This window comes from Nomascus leucogenys, chromosome 18 (genome assembly GCF_006542625.1).
Source record: "Nomascus leucogenys isolate Asia chromosome 18, Asia_NLE_v1, whole genome shotgun sequence".
In the NCBI taxonomy this organism is placed as follows: domain Eukaryota; kingdom Metazoa; phylum Chordata; class Mammalia; order Primates; family Hylobatidae; genus Nomascus; species Nomascus leucogenys.
Window position 1 is genome coordinate 8,384,734 of NC_044398.1, and position 10,915 is coordinate 8,395,648.

The window sequence follows — 10,915 nt, forward strand, 5'->3', positions numbered from 1 at the left end:
AAGTGTATGCCCTCCAACTCTGTTCTTTTACAGTACTGTTTTGACTATTCAGGCCCTTTGTAATTCCGTATATATTTTAGGGTAAGATTTGCCATTTGTCCTGAGATTTAATTGGAATTTATTGAAACTGTAGAGCAATTTTGGTAAAGTTGACATTTTTTGTTCTGGTTATCTACTGCTGAACAACAAACCACCCCAAGCTAAGTAGTGTAAAAGAACAACCATTTCTTTATGCACATGGATTCTGTTGGGTCAGGAATTGGGATGAGGCACAGGAGGGATGGCTTGTCTACTCCACGGTACTTAGGGTCTTAGCTCAGCATGACTCAGGTGGCTTGAGGCTGGAAGCATTTGGAGGTTTCTCCACTCATACATTGGCACCAGGACAGGTATTATATTCTAGGTCGCTTATTAATGGCCTTTCTGTGTGGTTTGATCTTTGCACAAGATGGCTGCCCACTTCCAAGAAGGAACAGTTGGAGATAAGTGTTCCAAGAGAATGAGGAGTAAGCTGCCTTTTTAAGTGATCTAGCTTTTGAAGTCAGAGATTGTGTAGTTCATTGGATGAAACAGTCACAAGCTCACTCAAATTCAAGGAAAGTGGACATAGACCCTTAACTTTTCCTTGGGAAACAATTTGGGGTCACTAATATGTCTTATTGACTAGTCATTCCAATGTACGTGAATCACTCAGTGTACTTAGGTGGTCTTTAATTTCTAATTGTCATTGTTTTATAGGGTAATTGTTTTAATTTTTTTGTAATTCTCTATGTAGAGGTCTTGCACATATTTCATTGGATTCATTCCTATGTATCAAGTTTTTAAAACCTATTATAAAATTATTTTTCATTTCATTTCATATTTATATATTATTTATAGAAAAGCAATTTATAATATTCATCTTATATCCTGCAACTTTGCTAAATTTACTTTATAAAAGTTTTTACAATTCTAAAGTTTTCTATACTTACTTATAATCATGTCATCTGCAGATAGAGATGATTTTATTCAAATCTATGTGCCACATTTCTTTTTTTTCCTTTTGTTGCATTAGCCTGAGCTCCAATATCATGCTGAATACAAATAGTAATAGCAAACATCCTTTCTTGATTTCCAAGGGAAAGCTCTTACATGTCAGTATTAACAATGGTGTTTCTTTCATATCAAGGAAGTTTTCTATTCCTAGTTCTTAAAGCATTTTTATTACTATTGAGTTACAAGTTGAATTTAATGCTTTTTCTTCATTTATCAAGATTATTGTGATTTTTATCCTTTTCTTTGATTAATGTAGTGTGATGAATTACACTAACTGATGTTCATATGTTAAATTATCCTTACATTTCTGGATAGAAACCCACTTTGAGATGTATTTATCTTCCTTACAAACCACTAGATTCTATTTGCAAATTTTTTTGAGGATTTTTGCAACTGTGTTCATGGGACAAGTTGGTCCATAATTTCCTTTATTGAATATCTTTGTCAAGTTTCATACCTCAGGTTATGCTGGGCTCATAAAAAGAGTGAAGAAACATTTCCTTTGTTCTCTGGAAGAGTTTGTGTAAGATTTGTGCTATTTTTTCCTTAAATATTTTGAAGAATATTCCGAAGGCATCATGTCTAGAGTTTTTTTGTTGTGGTGGTGGTTATGGGAAGATTTTAATAATAAATTATATTTTCTTTATATATGGACTAGATATATTTTTATCACTCAGGTTTGTGTTTTTCAAGGAATTTGCACATTTTATCTAAATCATTGATCTATTTGGCATAGAGTTGTTCATGATATCCTCGTCTTTTTGAAGGTAATATGTATCTGTAGTCATACATATCTCCTCACAATTTTTTTTCCTTGGTGAGTCTTGCTAGAAGACTATCAACTTTATTAATCTTTTGGAGAATCAGTATTTTATTTTTTAAAATTTCTTTTGTACATTTGTTTTCTGTTTCATTGATTTATATTATTTATGTTTTCTTTAGTTTTTGATTTTGATTCATTTTTTGTAGCTTCTTGAGGTTGAAACATAATTTTTAAAAACCTTCCTTCTTTTCTAATATATGTATTTAAAACTATATGTTTACCCCTAAGTACCACTTTAACTGCATCCTACAAGTTTTGAAATATTGTATCTACATTGTCATTCAGCTAAAAATATTTTCTAATTCTTGTTTTGATTTTTTTATTCACTTATGAGTTATATATAAGGATATATTGTTTTATTTCCAGGCAATTGGGCTTTTTTTTTTTTAAGTTAAATTTTTGCTATTGATTTCTAGCTTAATTTTCCATGGCCAGAAAACATAATATGAATAGTTTCAATTCTTTGAAATTTGCTGAAGCTTGCTTCATGGCCCAGCATATGGAAATTATGATAAATGTATCATATACATTTGAAAATAATATGAATTGTTATTATTAGATTCAGTGTTTATATGTGCTAATTAGATCAAGTTTGTTAATTGTGTTTATAATTTTTATTTGCTGCTTCTCACAGCCATTAAGGGAGATACGTTAAAAAGTTTCCCATTACGATGGTGAAATTGTCTGTTTTATTTTTGCCTTATATATTTTGAAATCATATTCTTGTATACTCTCTCTTACACACACACATACAATTGTGATATCACATTAAGAAATGTCTATCTGTATTAATGCTTTTGCCTTAAACTCCACTTTATCTAATATTAGTATGGTTTCTTTTGGCTAGTATTTGCAGTGTATATCTTTTTCTATAATTTTTTATTTTTCTGTGTCCCTTTCTAAATGTGTGTCTCCAGTACTCATTTCAAAGTTGGGTTCTATTTAATTTGGTTTTTATCCAATCTGACCATTTTAGTATTTCAATTAGAGAAATTTCATTCTTTTGCATTTAAAGGAATTACGGATATAGTTGGGTTTATACCAACTATGTTCCCATTTTTTTTTTTTTTCTTCTTAACCGTGTTTTATTTTTTCCCCTTTCGTTTTTCCTTCTTTTGAGTTTTTCAGTTCTTATAACAGTATCATTTTCTTTCCCTCTGATAACTTGTTAGACATTCTTTGTGCATGTGATTACTCTAAATTAAAAGATCTATCTCTGATTACAGTTTAATATAAATTACTTGTATCATTTTCCCTACAATGTGAAAACTTTAGACCACCTGGATTCCATTGTCTCTTTCCCACCTTTTGCTATATTATTATTGTCATGTATTTTAATTTGGCATATATGTTAAATTCCACAAGACACTGATGTTTTGTATGTCAGTATCATTATACCTACCTCCGATTTTACTTTTTCCAGTATTCATAGCTTTCCTGTTTCCATCTGGGATCATTTACCTTTTAACTAAAGAACTCCATTTAGAATTTCGTTTAGTGTACATCTTCTGGTGACAAATACTCTGCTTGGTTTTGCTTTTCTGAAAATGTTTTTATTTTGCCTTCATTTTTACAGGATATTTTTACTGGAAATAGAATTCTGGATGGGTATTTTCTTTCAGCAATTTAAAGATGTCATTCCATTGTGTTCTGGATTCCATAATTTATTGAGAGGTCAGCTATTATTAGCTTTTTTTTTTTTTTCTTTTTGAGATGGAGTCTTGCTCTGTTACCCAGGCTGGAGTGTAGTAGTGTGATGTTGGCTCACTGCAACCTCTGCCTCCCGGGTTCAAGCGATTCTCCTGCCTCAGCTTCCTGAGTAGCTGGGATTACAGGTGCCTGCCACCACACCCAGCTAATTTTTGTATTTTTAATAGAGAAGGGGTTTCACCATATTGACCAGGCTGATCTCAAACTCCTGACCTTGTGATCCACCCGCCTTGGCCTCCCAAAGTGCTGGGATTACAGATGTGAGCCACCAAACCTGGCCTTAGTCTTACTGTTTTTTTAAAAGTAATATGCCTATTTTCTCTGACTACTTTTAAGATTATCTTTTTTATTTTTAGCAGTTTTACGACGGTGTTACAAGGTGTAGTTTTCTTTGTCTTTATCCTGCTTGAGGTTCACAGAGCTTCTTGAATCTGTGGGTTGATAATATTTTCATCAGTTCTAGAAAATCTCAGCCATTATTTTATGGAATATTGCTTCTGCCCCATTCTATTTCTCCCCTTTAGGGCCCCAGTATAAAAAATATATATTTGATCTTTTGACTGTATCCAACGTGTTTTCAAACCTATTTTCTGTGTTTTCCTTTTTTCCCCTCTTTGTCCTTCTGTGCATCAGTTTTGTATTGACCTTTTTTCCAGTTCATTAATCCTATCTCTCCTGCTTTTTTCAATATGCTTTTAAACCCATCAACTCCCTTTCAGACATTATGGTTAATTCCAGGTTTATTTTTCAGTTCTAAGTTACCATTTGATTTTTTAAACATATTTTAGTTTTTTGATGAGTTCCTAAATTGTTTTTTTTTTCCATATTTTTCTCTAGTTTTTGAAGTTCTTAATCACAATTATTTAAGTCTTTGCTAACTCTAGTATCTGAGTTACCTGTGGGTCTGTTTTTATTGAATGCCAGACATTGTGCAAAAAAAAACTGTGACGACTCATGATGTTTTCTTCCACCAGAGAGGTTACATCGTGTGCTCTGCTAGTCAAATAGAGTGTGAAGATGACCACCTTAATGCAATCAGGGCCTGTGTTTAGTTGAGGCTGGCTTGCAGTTTTATTAGACCCAAACTGTGTCTGGTTTATCTTTGTTCATAGTGCATAACCCTCTTCAACTGTCTTTGTTTCTCAGCACAGACAGGCTATAGGAAATTCCACCTTGCTTTTCAGTATTTTTGATTCACAGTTTTAGCCTATTGCTCCTGGGAGATTCAGACTTTGGCAAACATCTTGAACAAGAAACCCGCTGTCTCTAAAGCCCTTCAAATCTGTAATTATGTTACATTTGCTGTATGCAACCACCAAACTACTACTGGTTCTTCTGTCATGAACAGTCATAAGGGATCAAGCTCAAATCCTGAGCCTTTAGCCACATCCAAATCAACAAGTGCTGCAGGGAGTAGAGAGGATGTAAATCATTGGTGTTAGTTTAGTTCACAACTTCAGTCTTTTTGCTTCTAGGCTGTTCTTTGGGGTCTCCTTCCTCTGTCAGGCTGTTGTCTTCTCAATACTAAGAGAAGAAAATTACACTATATTTTTTCAGAAATTTAGCTCTTTAGCCTCCTGCCCAACAAAATTAAAACTTTGGCTCTTACTTGAGAGGGAAACTAGTTGTAGATTGAGGTTCCTTAAGTCTCTAGTTTTGTCATTCCAGCTATGTGCAACCACAAAAAACTCTGTTTGTCCTTCAGCAGTGCTCCTCTGCCTGCATAAAGCCTAAATTCTCAGCCTCTAACCTGTACTCCAGGAGAAAAATGACCACAGATACTCAGCTCACCTCTGAAAGTCTCATGACTTCTGCAGCTCTCTCATACTTTCTCAATTATAAGTTCTTATTTTATCCAGCTCTTCTGATTCTCAGTGGAATTTCTTGAAGCAGAAATCTCTACCTCTTCATTTTTTGATGGTACTACCACAACATCCTATCTTTTCCCTACCCTCAAGTCCATCATCCCCAGAAGTGTGAAAGTATTCTAACCCCAAATCTGATCTTGTGGGTTATCAGCTTTAAAATTTTTAAATAGTTCCCCACAGCCTCAGCAGTGGTTTTGCAGAGGGACCTACGGAAAAAAGAAGGGAGATGCTAATGGTTTAGCATTTGGACCCTAACTTTAACTTGGACCCACTTATAACTTCAAACAGTGAAGCTCATTTTTATCTGATATGTATATCAGGACCCTTTGTGTTCTCAGGTTCTTTCCCCTTGTTTAAGTCATGAACCAACAGAATAAAGTATCAAGTCCTCAAGACTCTTGTGGTAAATTTTAGCTTGCGTCTCCAGTCTCATCTGCCATTCCCGACTCCCACTAAACTGCCTGCAGTTCTCATTGGATCCCAACCTCTCCCCACCTCCAGTATAGAATGGTGCTTCCCATTCTCAGATTTTGGTCAAATTGTTCATTCTGCTTAAAATGCCCTCTTTCCCTATCCTTCAAATCTCTAATTTTTATGTCACTCCTTTTCTTAGCTGTTGAGGAAATAATAGTTCTCATCAATGTTACCGTGATTCCCAGTGTGCATCTTTATGCTTGCTGGGATCTACAGTGTCTGGCACACAAGTACTTAAACAGTTGTTCACTAAACGAATAAATGAACTAGGCTTTGGAAGATACTTAGGGTTCTAATTGGCATATTTAAGTAGGAAAGGCATTAATGAAAACAAGAGAATCCAAACAAAGGTAATAAAGTAGAAATAGGTGAGAATGGCATTGGCAGTCCGTGTGCAATGAATGAGAGAAAAGATTAGGTGGAGAACATAGATCTGCTGGATATGAAATCTTGGTTCGATAGCAAGTAAGAAGTGTGTAAGTTTTTAACCAGCCAAATGACATAATGAAAGCATTTGCTTGGGGATATTCCCTTAGCAGAGTATGCAATTGGAATTGGAATAGTCTATCAAGGTAGAATCCTTAAAGTCATTCTTGTGTTCTATGTACTTAACCAGTCAATGGAATCTTGCCCATTATACTTAGGCCTTTGGAGTATGAGCCGTGGCACCGTGTTACTTCAGAATCTCAGACCCTCTTTCCTGTATTACAGCAACAGTCTCCTCACACCCATCATTCTCTGTGCTCCTACTAAAGGGATTTTTATAAAAACAAGTTAATTGTGCCTGTAACCTGCCTAAAAAGTTGTTTGGCTGTATTTTCCTAACAAACTTAACAAATTATACATAGTCCTTTACAACCCAACCCCACTCAACTTTAGAGAGGTTTGTTTCATACCACTCCTTTTCACATATAATTTTGTTTTCATATGTATCCCATGCCCTCATAAATATCTGTGACTTGCACATACTGTTTTCCCTTTCTGGAAGGCATCTCAACCTTTCCCCACTTGAAAAAACAGTTCAAATGTCACCTACTCTATGAAGCCATCCCCTACTTTCCCAGGTAAATTTAAATGGATGATCGGGCCTCAATCATGTTTGTATGTATTATTTATTTATTTTATGGAGACGGGGGTCTCACTGTGTTGCTTAGGCTGGTCTCGAACTCCTGGGCTCAAGTGATCCTCCCCTGTGAGCCACTGCGCCCAACCATATGTATTTTTAGAACTTAGCACAGTGTCTGGCACAGTATTGGCCTCTCCTAGGAATTGAGTTTTTAAAAAATTATCACTAAAAGATGAATATTACTATTGTGTTTTACGAGACTAAGATAATATATAAATTAAAAAATGAGTACCACCCACGCACTCCTGCAATACTCAGATACAATCACTATTAAACCAAATTTTGTGTGCTATTCTGCACTCTTATTTATGCATGCACACTCATGCATATGTGTATGTGTAGTTCTTTAAATTCAAACCTATGTTTTTGGGTGACTGAATACTTATTAAGAGAAAGGGTCTTGCTGTGTTGCCCAAGCTAGATTCAAACTTCTGGGCTCAAGCAATCTTCCCGCTTCAGCCTCCCAAGTAACTGGGACTACAGGCATGTGCCACTGCCCTGGCTTAAGATATTATTTTAATAAGCCACTCAGTTAAATAAGAAAGTATTTATGGGGACTGGAAATAATAGAATGTGAGCAGGTGTTTAAGAAAACTACAGCTTCATGACTGACTTACCTATCCTGTATCTACATAGAGTCGTAAATAACTTCAAAGCTGCAAACTGTGGATTCAGAGGTGGCAATTTTTGTTATCAACATGCTAACAAGGAAGATATCCTTCCTATTATTTATACAGTTTTCATAGCTGTACAGTAGAAATCATAGCACCTTAGAGGATTTATGAAAGGATTAGTGATAATGTATGTGAAATACTTGGCATGTAGGTTAGCAATAAATTATAATTATTACCATTTGTATTGATCAGGTACTTTACCATGATATGAGGGCAGACACATTATATTGTCTTATTAACAGCATTATTCCTTCAATACAATCATTCTGGATTTCTTCCGATCTTTAAGTTAGCTTTCAGTAATATGAAGTCAGCTTTCAGTAACATCCAGTAATATGAATTGGGGTTTTATACATTTGCATAAAATTATAGCTGTTCTTTTTGCTTGTCCTACCTCCTGCTGACTCAGAATCAGCTTTAAAATAGACAAGCTACATTTATTTTTTGTAATGCTGCTACAGCAATGGCTTAAAATAATTCTGATATGCCCTTAATAATTAAGGCTGCATGCAGACTTTGTTCTAATTGAGAAATATTTCACAGATAATAATAATTTTGGGTAGCTGGGAACTATTAACATGCAACAGGTCTTTCTTCTAATTTCTCTATTTCTCTTTCCCTTCCTTCTTTTTGTATATTGATTTTAAAGGCAAACTCCAGTGGCATGAAAACTGACTCTATGTCAATAAAAATGGTTTGAAAGAAAAAATTATACAAGTAGTTTTCCATACATAATTTATTAAAATCTTGATTCACAGAAAAAATAAGCTAGGAGATATTCAAGGTATAAAATTTTTTCTCATTGCTGCAATGCACTGTTATACTTTTATTCCTTTTGTGTCTTTATGCTTTGTTCCTCCAATCACAGTGTAAGCTCTTTGGGGCAGGATCAATGTCTTATGCTTTTTGTGCCCCTTTCAAGTGCTTATCACAGTGCTATGTAATTGCTTATGAGGAAACTGTCTTTAAATGTGGTGTTCATAGCATGATCTTATTTCCAGAGATATTTTACTTACAAGTTCAGAATCACATCTATTTATCCTGCTGAAACCTATTAGGTAATTGCTCCTGTTGTAGCTAAATTATTTATCTATTATAATTACAAAAGCAAGGCTGCTTTCTCTTAGCAACATTTTTACTTCAATTGAGTGATATCTGTGTATCTAACTCCATTATTCAGCAGCGAATTATCCAGGTTTCTGGCTGCTCCTGCTGTTTATTGGCACTACCTTCTGCTTTACCAACGTGCAAGTATCCATGAACCATAATCATTACTTTCATGTATATGTATATTTCAGAATTTTACATGGTTTCCATCTCCACACACTGGCAAATGTGTCCTTCTATTGGCAAATGACACTTCTAACAGGTAGTTGTTCTCTGTGGGGCTAAATTTATATATAAATAATTTGTGCAGATGGTAATCTTTTCACACTATTCATCTCTCTATGTATCTATATGTCTGTCTGTCTGTCATCTATCATCTATCTATATCTCTATCTATCTATCTATCTATCTATCTATCTATCTATCTATCTGTCAGTTCACCCATCTATCCGTTTGTCTCTTCATCTATCTGTCATGCTCAGTGTACTGTGCTAGGTACAATAGGGGATAAAAGAAGGCATAAGATTTAGTCTTTTCCTAATATAACTTACCATCTATTGAGGAAAAAAAATATGTATACATAGAGAAAAAGATCAGAAACCAGAGTGGTACATGATGTCACAAGTAAGTGATGGAGCTCACACACTATAGCTGATCCAATAAAGATATTTTGGGCTGGAATGATGTGTCATGTTCACTGAGTCTGAGTGATCTGATACAAACGAAAAGCACAGGAAAATGAATTGCAATTTTTACCTACACAACTTGCTGTTGGGACCTTACGAGTTGGGCTTTCTGAACTTCATTTTTCTCATCTGGAAATTGGGAATAATGATCATGACAATACCTTCTCTACCTTTTTCTTTGATTTGTGAATCATACAGTCAAATAAAGTTATTTAAAAATTTCTGAAAATATTAAAGTGCAATCCAACTTCAGGGTGTGTTGTTTTAATTTTTCATCAACTACCACAATGTTTCTGCTCAAATATTACTAATTTAAGAAATATTAAAAGTTCAACAGGAAGAGAGGAGCAATGCTGGTTATGTAATATGTGTGTTTGCATGTTAATAGGAAAAGAAAAATTTCTCAGTAGCATGAAATCTGCCAATGGTGGGAGTATTTACACCACAGAACTCAGCAAACACCACAAATTGGGGCTTTCTTTTTTGTAGAGCTATCTACCAGCATATTACTGGCCTGAACAAAAGCAACAGCAATGGGACTAGAGAGGAGGGAATACATACTAGAGGGATGAATGAGGTAGAATCAGCAATACTCCTCATCAGTTGGTTAATGGCAGGTGGAGTGTCAATGGGGAGATTCTAAAATGATTTATCAAGTTATTGGCTCAGATGGTTAAAGAGGAAAACTTGTGCCTCTTACCAAGAGAAGGACTTCAAGATGGGGGAAAGATAGTGAATTTTGTTCAGGGAATGTTGAAATTGAACTACTTGTGGGACATGATGGTGAAAATGTACAGAAGACAGTGGTTATGTGGATATGGAACTCAAAGGAGAGGACTGGATTCAACATGGCAGTCATGAGGCTATAACTAATAGCTGAAGTCATGGGACTAGATGAACTTTACAACAAAGGGACCCTGGGAAAGGCTGCAGTAAGTCTTCATGTTTTATAAAGTATAAGCCATGTCTTTTGTTAAAAGACAGTTTTAGTGGATAAAGTTATGTTTCTTTGTAAATTCTGCTTTTAGAAGTAAAATTATCACTGCAATGTAAATGAGTTTTAAGGGAGATTGGTATCTGATGAAAAATGTTATGGATTTGATTTTTAGGGTCTTTACAGCAAGATTTATACAAATGAAAGTTGAAAACAACAAAAAGTTTAATATCCAAAAGAAGTTTATGTCAAACATTTGAAAGAACAAAAACATTCTAGAATAAGGAAACAAATTATTTTAGAAATCAACTTAAATGTAACTTCTTTCTGAGCCCCATGTTATAATTACTTCTGCTTTGCCTCACCTTTGGGGCTGGGGGCGGGGGTGGGCTGGGGCACAACACTGTGTCTTTTATCTATGTTTAGGGCGTTGTACATAGTATATACTCAGGAAGAAAACCTGTTTATTCCATGCCAG